Raw genomic sequence first — 12,526 nt, 5'->3', positions numbered from 1 at the left:
TCTGCCGGGCCGAACTTCTTAATCGAGCCCCAAGCAAGCTGTTAGGCATGCGGGGGGCTTGGCATCCCATGTCCGATTGCTTGCAAATAAATCACACATTAGTACACATGCCAAATTGTTTATTATGCCCAAGATGAAAATACATGTTCGAAATTTCTGAAGTAGTACACTTACTCATCGCTCGAAGGAATGATAAGGGCCTTGTCATCATGGGTCTTCGGCTCCTTCCTCGCATCGGGGACTCCGGCTTCTCCACGAAGCTTCAAGGGCTTCGGCGCACCCCCATCCTCCATCACCTCCAACTCAGCCCTAGAGTCCGACTCGTGTGTAGACTCCGTCTCCATCTCCACCTCCCCACTAGACGGACCCTCTAGGTACAACTCGGGAGCCACGTCGCCGAAGCGGAGGGTGGCTCGTCAAAGTCCATGTGTACCCCGCCGCCACCTCGTCCTCCACCTCGTCCTCCTCGTCCTCGTCCTCGACCTCCACCTCGTCCTCCTCGTCCTCGTCCTCCATCGGTACCATCGGCGTAACGCGGATTTTGCACCGGGGCTCGATCACTCCGTCTAGTGGGTCTAGGAATATTCCTCTTCACTGCGCCGGCGTCTTAAGCAAGCTCTCGGAGTCCGCCTTGCCGCTGCTCATATTGTCCAGTCACTCGCATTGAGAAGAATAAAACGAGTTAAGCACAAAGACATATTATATGAAGATACTAAGAATAAAAGGCACAATGCAATTAAGAAGCATGTTGACATAATAAAATGAAGATACTAAGAATAAAAGGCACAATGCAATTAAGAAGCATGTTGACATAATAAAATGAAGATACTAAGAATAAAACGCACAATGCAATTAAGAAGCATGTTGACATAATAAAATGAAGATACTAAGAATAAAAGGCACAATGCAATTAAGAAGCATGTTGACATAATAAATACTAAGAATAAAAGACCCTCACCAGCCATCATCGCTCTCATGCTCACTCTCATACTCCATCTCTTTCTCTTTCTCTTTCTCCGGCCCACTATCACTATCACTATCTTGTGAGTACAAAGTTGAAGGGTCGACGGGTGGAGGCTCATCATAATTGTCATTCGCCTCAAGTAACTTCTCGAGCATAGATATGTCCTTTAGATCCACCATCGACTCACCACGAGTTTACGCATCGTTCCCGAGGTCTTCTTGAACAAACGGTTCTAAAATATATTCCCCGAAGTCCTGTTCCTCTTGATAGAAAATCCCCTCGTATGTCACGGGGTCAATGTTGTTGTAATCATCCTCAGAGGGAATCGGTAGGTTACCATGTGGCGATACCTGGAAGACGACTTCCCAACCCTTGAGTTCCGCTTTCTGGCATGGGTAGGGCAAATAATAAACTTGCTTGGCTTGGTGAGCCACAATAAAGACATCGGCTCCGCTATAGGTGGTTGAAGGCTTAACTTCAACTAACCCAATGGACTTATCACTTCTCTGTCCACCTATTGGGTCGAACCAATGACACTTGAACACGACGATATTGAGTTGCACGTTCGTACGATTGAATGTCAACTCGTATACACTTTGTAACCTTCCGTAGTAATCAAAGTTGTTGGCTCCTTTGGTGAAGACCCCGGTATTTATCGTTTTGGGATTCGCCCGGCCCTTCCGGTGCGTCTCCGTGTGGAAGCGAAACCCATTCACATCATACTTCTCATACTTGGTCACCTCACGGCTACAACCTTGGGAAACACATTTCAACTCATCTATCATATCAACGTTTCTCTCACGGCCCTACAAGAACATTTCAAATTTGTTGTGTGCATTAGTTACGTGTAATAAGAGGGACAAGTCACGTGTTGCAATGTAAGAGGAAAGGTTAGAAATTACTTTTTCCATGAACCATGTCACAAAGTTTTTATTAATTCCGGGAGCACCGTCTTTCGAGTAGAGTGTCCATCTCCGAGGTTTCGGGCAATTCATCATACGGCCACATTTCATCCGTGAATTCGCTGAAAGGAGAAAATAAGCATTAGACCGAGACGAGGTTACTAGTCTGCAAAGTAATTTGTTCACCATTTTACCTTACGAATGGGATCACTTCCTCCATGTTCATAAGCACATATAGCATTATACAATCCTTCTCTTCGTTCTCCAATTTATATTTTGTTCCTTTACCAGCCTTGCCACCGGGGAATTGGAATAGTTTTAGCTTGGGGTCATTCTCGGGCACGTCGACATTGTAACGAGTGACCGGGTTATGCTGAGTGGGAACATCATCGGGATAGTACGTTGTCGCGGCATCTGCCATCTCCCGAAGGCATATTGCCTCAGCTATGCATGCTTCAATCTTGGCCTTGTTTCCGGTTATCTTTCGAATATACTTAAACTCTCTCTCAATACGGAACCGCCAACGAAACCGCACCGGACCACCCAAGAGTGCCTCGTTGGCGAGGTGCACAATGAGATGTGCCATCGGAGTAAAGAAGCCTGGCGGAAATATCATCTCCAAATTGCATAGCAACTCCGAGCCTTGTATGTTGTAGCTTTGCAATAACCTCGGGACATATCCGCTTAGCACGGAGCGTGCGGAAGAAATGGCTCAAGCTGCGCAAGCACTCGCCAGACTTTCTCGGGAATATACCCTCGAAGCATCACCGGCATGAGCCGCTGAATCCATATATGATAGTCGTGACTCTTGAGCCCGGTGACTTTTCCCGTCGAAAGATTAACTCCCTTACTCATATTCGAGCAATAACCATCCGGGAACATCACGACGTATTTGAGCCACCCGAATGCCTCCTTCTTTTGGATGGAATCAAGGCGGAAGTTGGCATGCGGCTTGAACCAATTCTTTTGACGGCCAATAGGACGCTTCATGTGTAATTTTTCCCTATCACGAGAGGATCTCAATATCGACTCTAGCCTTGACATTATCCTTTGACTTCCCGGGAATGTTCGGGCATGTGTGAAAGACGGACTCCGCGACATTCTTTACGGTGTGCATCACATCGATGTTATGGGGAAGTTCGAGGTCCTTGTAATACTCGAGCTTCGTTAAAGCCGCCTCGTGAGTCCAGGTTGTGCGTTACACCATATCCCTCAAATTGATGGCCGGTTAGGCGTCGCTGCCGGCGCGAGAGCACGTAGCTCGGCTTCAACAAGTGTACCATCAAACTTCGGCACATCTTTTTTTCATGCACAACTTTGCCCTTCTTGAAGTTCTTTTTGTCTTCTCTAAACGGATGCCTCCTTTTGAGGAACTGTCGATTCGTGTCAAACGCAACATACTTGCGACCCTTACGTAGCCAAAGGAACTCAAGCCGATGCACTGCACACTCGGGCATGGCCACTTACCAGCTGTACACCATCCACATGTTAGGGCGTACCGGGCATGTCATGCATGGTATACTGCAACCAAACTCTCATGCGAAGTTTGTCTTCGATGCTCGGTCGTACGTCAATGTCCCGTGGTGCCAAGAGTGGTTCAAATCTTCCACAATCGGCTGCATGTAGACACTCAAATTCTTCCCCGGGTAATGAGGGCCTGGAATGATCAGCGATAGAAACATGGTCTTCCTCGTTGACCGACCTCCGATGACAGCTGATCAATGGACTTTTCTCTTCCTTTGTGTTGTGTTAGGTCATAGGTACATGTGGAAACAAGGATCATCCCATATGATCTCAAGTTTCTCTCCGGTTCACCTCCGGAGTTCCCCTATACATGCGAATCGCCCAAGTGTAGGAACCCCCGTCCGAGAAGCCGGACACACCTGGGGGTAGCCTTGGATATAAAACCATCTCAAATCACTTTTGTGCATTCCATGTGGACACACACAAGTTTTGGGGCCATTCCCTACATCCGATGCTCGATTTCCGACAAAACCCTAGTTACGTTGACCGCGCGGTCTACCCCTTTGATCGCATCCCATCGGGGTCCCCGGTGGGCATATGCCTCCATTTGAGCTTGGTTAGCTCATAGGTACATGTGGAAACAAGGATCATCACATATGATCTCAAGTTTCTCTCCGGTTCACCTCCGAGGGAGTTCCCCCCTATACATGCAGAATCTGCCCAAGTGTAGGAACCCCCTGTCCGAGAAGCCGGACACACCTGGGGGGGTAGCCTTGAATATAAAACCATCTCAAATCACTTTTGTGCATTCCATGTGGACACACACAAGTTTTGGGGCCATTCTCTACATCTGATGCTCGATTTCCGACAAAACCCTAGTTCGATGACCGCGCGGTCTACCCCTTTGATCGCATCCCATCGGGGGTCCCCGGTGGGCATATGCCTCCATTTGAGCTTGGTTAGGTCATAGGTACATGTGGAAACAAGGATCATCACATATGATCTCAAGTTTCTCTCCGGTTCACCTCCGAGGAGTTCCCCCTATACATGCAGAATCCGCCTAAGTGTAGGAACCCCCTGTCCGAGAAGCCGGACACACCGGGGGGTAGCCTTGGATATAAAACCATCTCAAATCACTTTTGTGCATTCCATGTGGACACACACAAGTTTTGGGGCCATTCTCTACATCTGATGCTCGATTTCCGACGAAACCCTAGTTCTGTTGACCGCGCGGTCTACCCCTTTGACTGCATCCCATCGGGGTCCCCCGGTGGGCATATGCCTCCATTTGAGCTTGGTTAGGTCATAGGTACATTTGGAAACAAGGATCATCACATATGATCTCAAGTTTCTCTCCGGTTCACCTCCGAGGGAGTTCCCCCCTATACATGCATAATCTGCCTAAGTGTAGGAACCCCCTGTCCGAGAAGCCGGACACACCTGGGGGGGTAGACTTGGATATAAAACCATCTCAAATCACTTTTATGCATTCCATGTGGACACACACAAGTTTTGGGGCCATTCTCTACATCTGATGCTCGATTTCCGACGAAACCCTAGTTCTGTTGACCGCGCGGTCTACCCCTTTGATCGCATCCCATCGGGGTCCCCGGTGGGCATATGCCTCCATTTGAGCTTGGTTAGGTCATAGGTACATGTGGAAACAAGGATCATCACATATGATCTCAAGTTTCTCTCCGGTTCACCTCCGAGGGAGTTCCCCCTATACATGCATAATCCGCCTAAGTGTAGGAACCCCCTGTCCGAGAAGCCGGACACACACGGGGGTAGCCTTGGATATAAAACCATCTCAAATCACTTTTGTGCATTCCATGTGGACACACACAAGTTTTGGGGCCATTCCCTAGATCCGATGCTCGATTTCCGATGAAACCCTAGTTCCGTTGACCGCGCGGTCTACCCCTTTGATCGCATCCCATCGGGGTCCCCGGTGGGCATATGCCTCCATTTGAGCTTGGTTAGCTCATAGGTACATGTGGAAACAAGGATCATCACATATGATCTCAAGTTTCTCTCCGGTTCACCTCCGAGGGAGTTCCCCCTATACATGCGAGATCCGCCCAAGTGTAGGAACCCCTCGTCCGAGAAGCCGGACACACCTGGGGGGTAGCCTTGAATATAAAACCATCTCAAATCACTTTTGTGCATTCCATGTGGACACACACAAGTTTTGGGGCCATTCTCTACATCTGATGCTCGATTTCCGACAAAACCCTAGTTCTGATGACCGCGCGGTCTACCCCTTTGATCGCATCCCATCGGGGTCCCCGGTGGGCATATGCCTCAATTTGAGCTTGGTTAGGTCATAGGTACATGTGGAAACAAGGATCATCACATATGATCTCAAGTTTCTCTCCGGTTCACCTCCGAGGGAGTTCCCCCTATACATGCATAATCCGCCTAAGTGTAGGAACCCCCTGTCCGAGAAGCCGGACACACCTGGGGGGTAGCCTTGGATATAAAACCATCTCAAATCACTATTGTGCATTCCATGTGGACACACACAAGTTTTGGGGCCATTCTCTACATCTGATGCTCGATTTCCGACGAAACCCTAGTTCTGTTGACCGCGCGGTCTACCCCTTTGACTGCATCCCATCGGGGTCCCCGGTGGGCATATGCCTCCATTTGAGCTTGGTTAGGTCATAGGTACATGTGGAAACAAGGATCATCACATATGATCTCAAGTTTCTCTCCGGTTCACCTCCGAGGGAGTTCCCCCTATACATGCATAATCCGCCTAAGTGTAGTAACCCCCTGTCCGAGAAGCCGGACACACCTGGGGGTAGCCTTGAATATAAAACCATCTCAAATCACTTTTGTGCATTCCATGTGGACACACACAAGTTTTGGGGCCATTCTCTACATCCGATGCTCGATTTCCGACGAAACCCTAGTTACGGTGACCGCGCGGTCTACCCCTTTGATCGCATCCCATCGGGGGTCCCCGGTGGGCATATGCCTCAATTTGAGCTTGGTTAGGTCATAGGTACATTTGGAAACAAGGATCATCACATATGATCTCAAGTTTCTCTCCGGTTCACCTCCGAGGGAGTTCCCCTATACATGCAGAATCCGCCCAAGTGTAGGAACCCCTGTCCGAGAAGCCGGACACACACAGGGGGTAGCCTTGGATATAAAACCATCTCAAATCACTTTTGTGCATTCCATGTGGACACACACAAGTTTTGGGGCCATTCTCTACATCCGATGCTCGATTTCCGACGAAACCCTAGTTACGTTGACCGCGCGGTCTACCCCTTTGATCGCATCCCATCGGGGTCCCCGGTGGGCATATGCCTCCATTTGAGCTTGGTTAGGTCATAGGTACATGTGGAAACAAGGATCATCACATATGATCTCAAGTTTCTCTCCGGTTCACCTCCGAGGGAGTCCCCCCCTATACATGCAGAATCTGCCTAAGTGTAGGAACCCCCTGTCCGAGAAGCCAGACACACCTTGGGGGGTAGCCTTGAATATAAAACCATCTCAAATCACTTTTGTGCATGCCATGTGGACACACACAAGTTTTGGGGCCATTCTCTACATCTGATGCTCGATTTCCGACGAAACCCTAGTTCTGTTGACCGCGCGGTCTACCCCTTTGACTGCATCCCATCGGGGGTCCCCGGTGGGCATATGCCTCCATTTGAGCTTGGTTAGGTCATAGGTACATTTGGAAACAAGGATCATCACATATGATCTCAAGTTTCTCTCCGGTTCACCTCGAGGGAGTTCCCCCTATACATGCATAATCCGCCTAAGTGTAGGAACCCCCTGTCCGAGAAGCCGGACACACCCGGGGGTAGCCTTGGATATAAAACCATCTCAAATCACTTTTGTGCATTCCATGTGGACACACACAAGTTTTGGGGCCATTCCCTAGATCCGATGCTCGATTTCCGATGAAACCCTAGTTACGTTGACCGCGCGGTCTACCCCTTTGATCGCATCCCATCGGGGTCCCCGGTGGGCATATGCCTCCATTTGAGCTTGGTTAGCTCATAGGTACATGTGGAAACAAGGATCATCACATATGATCTCAAGTTTCTCTCCGGTTCACCTCCGAGGAGTTCCCCCTATACATGCGAGAAACTGCCCAAGTGTAGGAACCCCCTGTCCGAGAAGCCGGACACACCTGGGGGGTAGCCTTGAATATAAAACCATCTCAAATCACTTTTGTGCATTCCATGTGGACACACACAAGTTTTGGGGCCATTCTCTACATCTGATGCTCGATTTCCGACAAAACCCTAGTTCTGTTGACCGCGCGGTCTACCCCTTTGACCGCATCCCATCGGGGTCCCCGGTGGGCATATGCCTCAATTTGAGCTTGGTTAGGTCATAGGTACATGTGGAAACAAGGATCATCACATATGATCTCAAGTTTCTCTCCGGTTCACCTCCGAGGGAGTTGCCCCCTATACATGCATAATCTGCCTAAGTGTAGGAACCCCTGTCCGAGAAGCCGGACACACCCGGGGGGTAGCCTTGGATATAAAACCATCTCAAATCACTTTTGTGCATTCCATGTGGACACACACAAGTTTTGGGGCCATTCCCTAGATCCGATGCTCGATTTCCGATGAAACCCTAGTTCCGTTGACCGCGCGGTCTACCCCTTTGATCGCATCCCATCGGGGGTCCCCCGGTGGGCATATGCCTCCATTTGAGCTTGGTTAGCTCATAGGTACATGTGGAAACAAGGATCATCACATATGATCTCAAGTTTCTCTCCGGTTCACCTCCGAGGGAGTTCCCCCCTATACATGCAGAATCTGCCCAAGTGTAGGAACCCCCTGTCCGAGAAGCCGGACACACCTGGGGGGGTAGCCTTGAATATAAAACCATCTCAAATCACTTTTGTGCATTCCATGTGGACACACACAAGTTTTGGGGCCATTCTCTACATCTGATGCTCGATTTCCGACAAAACCCTAGTTCTGATGACCGCGCGGTCTACCCCTTTGACTGCATCCCATCGTGGGTCCCCCGGTGGGCATATGCCTCAATTTGAGCTTGGTTAGGTCATAGGTACATGTGGAAACAAGGATCATCACATATGATCTCAAGTTTCTCTCCGGTTCACCTCCGAGGGAGTTCCCCCTATACATGCATAATCCGCCTAAGTGTAGGAACCCCTGTCCGAGAAGCCGGACACACCAGGGGGTAGCCTTGGATATAAAACCATCTCAAATCACTTTTGTGCATTCCATGTGGACACACACAAGTTTTGGGGCCATTCTCTACATCCGATGCTCGATTTCCGACGAAACCCTAGTTACGTTGACCGCGCGGTCTACCCCTTTGATCGCATCCCATCGGGGGTCCCCGGTGGGCATATGCCTCCATTTGAGCTTGGTTAGGTCATAGGTACATGTGGAAACAAGGATCATCACATATGATCTCAAGTTTCTCTCCGGTTCACCTCCGAGGAGTTCCCCCTATACATGCATAATCCGCCTAAGTGTAGTAACCCCCTGTCCGAGAAGCCGGACACACACGGGGGTAGCCTTGAATATAAAACCATCTCAAATCACTTTTGTGCATTCCATGTGGACACACACAAGTTTTGGGGCCATTCTCTACATCTCGATGCTCGATTTCCGACGAAACCCTAGTTCCGTTGACCGCGCGGTCTACCCCTTTGATCGCATCCCATCGGGGTCCCCGGTGGGCATATGCCTCAATTTGAGCTTGGTTAGGTCATAGGTACATTTGGAAACAAGGATCATCACATATGATCTCAAGTTTCTCTCCGGTTCACCTCCGAGGAGTTCCCCCTATACATGCGAGAATCCGCCCAAGTGTAGGAACCCCCGTCCGAGAAGCCGGACACACACAGGGGGTAGCCTTGGATATAAAACCATCTCAAATCACTTTTGTGCATTCCATGTGGACACACACAAGTTTTGGGGCCATTCTCTACATCTGATGCTCGATTTCCGACGAAACCCTAGTTCTGTTGACCGCGCGGTCTACCCCTTTGACTGCATCCCATCGGGGGTCCCCCGGTGGGCATATGCCTCAATTTGAGCTTGGTTAGGTCATAGGTACATTTGGAAACAAGGATCATCACATATGATCTCAAGTTTCTCTCCGGTTCACCTCCGAGGGAGTTCCCCCCTATACATGCAGAATCTGCCTAAGTGTAGGAACCCCCTGTCCGAGAAGCCGGACACACCTTGGGGGGTATCCTTGGATATAAAACCATCTCAAATCACTTTTGTGCATGCCATGTGGGCACACACAAGTTTTCCAGCGATTCCGACGCTCCGGTGGTCTGTAACTTGGAAAACCCTAGGGCGGGGACCCCACACATCTACCCCTATAGCTTTCTCCGTGCGAGGGTTTACCAAGTGGACTTTTTTATTTAGTTTGCTTTGTTTAGGACATATGTACATGGAAACGATAGGTTGGGCATACTTTACCATAAAATAGGCTCCGTTCGAGCCATGGCGGGGGTTTCCACATACAGATCCTGGATTTTACCAACTGGTAGCCCATTATGCGGAAATCGTCAACGCCGGGTACATCCAAGGTTAGCCAAACCTTACATCACACTTGTACATGTATGTTAGGGGCAGAAGCAAGTTTTCCAACAATTCTGACGCTCCGGTGATCTGTTTCTTGGGAAACCCTAGGGCGGGACCCCTAGGGTTAGGGTTTTACCAAGTGATCTCGTTAGGGTTATAGTTAGGGTTAGCAATGTATGTGGAAACCCTAGGGTTAGGGTTAGAGTTAGGGTTAGGTTAGGCTTAGAGTTAGCAATGTATGTGGAAACCCTAGGGTTAGGGTTAGGGCTAGAGTTAGGGTTAGGGTTAGAGTTAGCAATGTATGTGGAAACCCTAGGGTTAGGGTTAGGGCTAGAGTTAGGGTTAGGGTTAGGGTTAGAGTTAGGGTTAGAGTTAGGGTTAGAGTTAGGGTTAGGGTTAGGGTTAGGGTTAGAGTTAGGGTTAGGGAAACCGTAGGGCGGGGACCCCGCGGATCTACCCATATGTACATCGATAGCAAATGTTGGGCCTAGTGGCTCCGGTTGACCCGTCTGCGAAGAGCGTCACCCGTGGGACCTACATATGCCATCTACGAATTCTTAAAAAATAGAACCATTTTTTACATAATGCATACTAGTAAATAAATAATAGAAACATAATATAAAGTAATATGAGAGAGAGAAAAAAGAAAAAATAAAAAAAAGTCTATATGCCGAGGGTGGCCGTCGGCATAGGGTGGCCATGCCCTATGCCGAGGGTAGCCCTCGGCGTCTGTCCCGACGCCGTGAGAGGGCGGTGACGGTGCGGGTGCGAGGTGAGGTGATGGAGACCTCTACGCCGAGGGCCAGGTAGACGCCGACGGCGGCCCTCGGCGTAGGAGCCTATACGCCGACGGTACCTAGACGCCGACGGTCGGCTTCCGGCGCTGCCCTGGCGAGGCCGTACGCCGACGGCCCCGATAAAATGCCCTCGGCGTAGGGTTTGGCCGTCGGCGTATAGGCCCATTCCTGTAGTGGCTTGGCAGATTTGGCGAAGAAAAGTTGCATGAGCAGAAGGTAATCTTAAGTTGGTAACCCAATGTTCTGTTATCCTGTGTCACCCAGGCTGTGTGTGGCTTAATTTATATATAAAATCAATCTTGAGGCTTTTCGCTTAAAAAAAGTCGATAACACAATGGAAAGCAACACAAAAGAAGGCAGCACAACTTTCTTGTAGATACAAAGGTTGACATTTCCGTTTGGATAAAGTTACCGGAGCTTTTCATTTAATTAGCACATGCTTAATAATCATGTACGAAAAAAATTGTACACGCGAATTCGACCAATACTTTCGCAAGCAGCGTTCCCTAATATCTTTCCTTTGGAAGTCAATGCGTGGTCGCGCATAGAGAATTAAACCATGAACGGGTTCAGCTTGGGACGGGATGGCCACGTACGTGGATCGGGCGCTTAGTGCATACTCCCTCCGTCCACAAATAAGTGAACGCGCGCGGTTTTCAAGAGATCTTAAACTTTTTGTATAAAAATTGCTCATTTCTTCGATTAATCTGCTCATTAATCAATAAGATGTTTTAATTTAGACGCTAATAAATGTTGTACATGCTAGTAACCAATAAAACAATATTGAGAAACCAAAAATGATTAATGCGGGCTAGGATCAAGGCATGTACTATGGGCCTAAACGTAAAAAATATACCATGAAATCTAGATGTACACTTATTTGTGGATTTCCTTAAAAAGCTAGATGTCCATTTATTTGTGGAAGGAGGGAGTACTGGCTTGGGAACGAGTCCAACGACAAGCATGCGCAAATTAAGCTCCGTCTACCTTTTTTTTAGGACAAACAATTAAGGCATTAAGCTAAAGCAGATGTATCTTAGCGCGCTATCCTATGTACTAGTAGTATATGTTAATACTGCCTCCGATTCAAGGAATAAGGTGCCCTGGTTTTACGTGCTTTTCATTTGACCAAGAATTACTATAAATAAATAAGGATTATTTGTATGAAATTAGCATCATTAGAAAGTGCTTTTCAATACGAATCCAATGATATTATTTACATATAATATAGCCAAGATTTTGTTGCTCAATTTTATGGTTAAAGTTCGTCTCGAAATACGTGTGCGCCTTATTCCGAGGTATTAGACAATACCTACAATGCATTGTATCTACATTTAATGATTTTAGTGATATACATGCATGTGATTAGTCTAGCAATGCATTTTGCCTATGGTTTTGTGTAAGAGTTGTATCTCAGCTGAGATACAATACCACTCTCTTTCATCATTTAATATAATATAGTGTCACATAAGCAAAGTACCCTCATTGTGAAAGGCCTAAGATTGACAATCCGTTTTCTTCAGAAACACATAAGCATACATGATCGAGCAAAGGAAGTTCTCTATTGTTTGCCGGCCCTTTGACACATAGGTATGCCTTGGGTAGGGCTGCAAGCAGGAGGCCGCATAGATCCGCATATAGGTGTTGTAAAAATCAACGTAGTGCAACTTATATTTGAGATTACCACATATTTGATATTTTATATATCTCTATGCGGGTTAATTTGTGAGATGTCCTTTGCAACTCTAGCCTCGGGAAAAACACGCAACTGGTTGGTCAAAACAGATTTCATGTATACTAGTACTCCCTCCATTTACTATTATAAGATGGTTTAGATTTTTT

This window comes from Lolium rigidum, chromosome 2 (genome assembly GCF_022539505.1).
Source record: "Lolium rigidum isolate FL_2022 chromosome 2, APGP_CSIRO_Lrig_0.1, whole genome shotgun sequence".
Lineage (NCBI taxonomy): Eukaryota > Viridiplantae > Streptophyta > Magnoliopsida > Poales > Poaceae > Lolium > Lolium rigidum.
This window is presented reverse-complemented; position numbering follows the sequence as displayed.